We start from the raw sequence: 2,790 nt of genomic DNA on the forward strand, positions 1-2,790 counted from the left end.
AACTTTCAGAACCCAAAACTCTGTAACGGGAGGGAGGGAGCTTTCGTGTGTATGTAAAAGGAGAGAGGAAGAGGCTTGGGACTAATCTCTACCTTCAGGGTAGGACAGATAGAGGGATAGATAGACACCCCCTGGTGTTGGGAAATGAGATTTTTAGCAAATATTTCAGGTGACTGGGGATAGAAGGCCCGGTTTTAGAGCTAGCGAACGCCTCGCCCTTGGTTGGCCCACAGTAGTTGGTGATAAAGAATAAGTACTAACTTAAAAGGGAGAAAAAGAAAATGTCATTTAGAGGAGATAGCAAGTGAAAATAATCAAGGTGGAAAAGGAAAAGAGGCTGATCTTGGCCATACTAGGAGGATCAAGAATAAGGAAAAGAGGAAGCCATGGCTGAAGCTGAACATGCCTAATTAAGTATCAGCCAACTGATTTTGCCCAGACTAGCACATGGCGAGAGGGGAATGGAGAAAGAAATGACTCCTTCGTATTTAGATAGTAAATTTGTATGAAAATTATATGCAAACAAATCATGCATATTATTTTCATCTCAACATTTTGAACACCTTTTATAATTTTAGTGTAGCCTTAGGGAATGGGGGAGGAAAGAAGGTTAATATCTTTGGGGAAATTAATTTGGCACAAACTATTTGGCTTCTCTGTCCTAGCTGCATTGTCTCCCTGACCTCATCTCTCCTGAGAATCAGCCTCTCTGTTTCCCAGGTCAGGCCTACAGCTTTTCTCTGATCCAGAGGAGAGTTTACTCTCAGACTGGAAGCAGGGAGGACTGAAAGCATTAGTAACCAAGGGGGGCTATCAGGTTGCATCCAGAGCCTGCTGTGAGCTGTCTTCAGAATCAACCGTAACATTCTCCTTCCTTTCCTGTTTCCACATGGGGAAGAAGAACCTGGATTCTTCCTTCCAATTACTTATATCCTCTAACATTTGGGAACTTTGCTCCTTTGGGGTTAAAATGGGAGAGTAAATCTTATGAAAAGTTGAGATACCGTTAAAGGAGGCCCATCCAGGAATTGGTAGTGGCAGCAGTGGGCACAATTGGGACCAACAACCTGTGTTTTCAGGGGGATAACAGGAAGGAGACGCAAGTGAAGGGGGTGTGATGCGCTGACAGCGCATGCTCCAGTAGGGCTCACGACCTCTGGGTAGCCACTCCATAGTCTGAACTGGAGCTGGGAGCTCCACAGGCCCTATTCTCCATTCCCAGGACCTTAATTAGCCTCTATATACAGGTGACTCCCAAATCCGTATTTCTAGCCCAGACATTCTTGGACTTAAAAACTCAGCTGACGAATAGCATCTCCACTTGGTTGTCTCAAAGGCACACAACACCCTGACCTCACCTTCCCTGCCTCCCAAAACTAGCTCCTCCAGCATTTCCTGAGTAAACGGCATCATTAACCACTTAGCTACTTAAGCCAGAAACCTGAACATCAACCCTATGTCCTCCTCCCTTAACCTCAAATCCAAGCAAGTCCTATCAGCAAGTCCTATCAATTCTGCTTCCAAAATATCTTTCAAATCTGTCCTTCCCTCATCATCACCACTATATATATATATATATATATATATATATATATATATATATATACATACATGTATCAGGTCATCATCTTTTCTCTCCTGGACCACTGCAAAAGCCTCCCTGCCAAGGCTTTCTCCCTCCCATCCATCTTGAAACCTGAGGTCAAATGATTCTTCAAAAGCACAAAACTGATCATCTTATTTCCCTGTTTAAAACCTGTCAGCGATTTCTCACTGTCCTTTAACTAAGTCTGTACTCTTTAAGGTATTTTACAGAGTCTATCTCTCCAGCCTCTTCTCTCAGCAACATCCCCTCCCCAAATGGTTCTGCAGTAGAACTGTACCTTGTCTGTGCTCTCTCTTGCCTCTGGACTTTTGTACTTGCTATTCCCTAGGTTTGGAACACTCTCTTGGCTTCCCCTTCCCTCCTGGTTAAGTTCTCCCCATCTTTCAAGCATCAATTTAAACACTCTCCGAGAAGCCTTTCCAGACCGCCAGAGCAAGTTAGTTACCCCTGTGGTACATAGCCATGGTAGCTACATTCCCCCATCATCACACTTATCACAATTCATTTCATTGCTTACTTAAATGCCTGGCTTCCTGACTAGACAATAAAACTTCTGATCAGTATCTAACCTGTTCAACAGTTTATCCATAGCACCTAGCACAGCACCTGACACCTAGTAAGCAATCAATATTTGTTGTATGATTGACAGAGTGAAGAGAAAGCCATATTTACTTCTCAATCCATCCAAAAAGGCACAAATTTTGTGTGTGTATATATATTCTGCATGTGTGCTTGTGTGCACACACACACGTACACACACACACTCACCTTCCTCAAAATACAGCTTGGCTGACAGGACTAAGAAATACCTACCAAGCCACGTATACTGCTTGGTCACACGGTGGGAAAGCAGCTGCTGGTGAGACAGGGGAACTCTTTAAGCCTGAATTTCCTCATGTGTACAATGGGAATAATAAAATCTTCCTTATATAATTCAATAAACAATAGCTATTACATCTAGATCCCAATTCCCAAATACGGATAGAGCCTGTGTTCTGCTCAGAAGAATGAAGCCCATGACTGAAACTGTCCACCAGGTGGCAGTATTACCCTGGCCTGGTCCTGTGCTGCTTCCACTACAGAGCAAGACCAGCAGTCAGGGGAAGAAGTAGAAGGTACAACCAAGGGCCGCTTCCCTAGAGCTTTGAGTGAAACCAGAAGAAAAAACAACTCAGAGACCAGGG

This window comes from Phocoena sinus, chromosome 2 (assembly GCF_008692025.1).
Source record: "Phocoena sinus isolate mPhoSin1 chromosome 2, mPhoSin1.pri, whole genome shotgun sequence".
NCBI classification, from domain to species: domain Eukaryota; kingdom Metazoa; phylum Chordata; class Mammalia; order Artiodactyla; family Phocoenidae; genus Phocoena; species Phocoena sinus.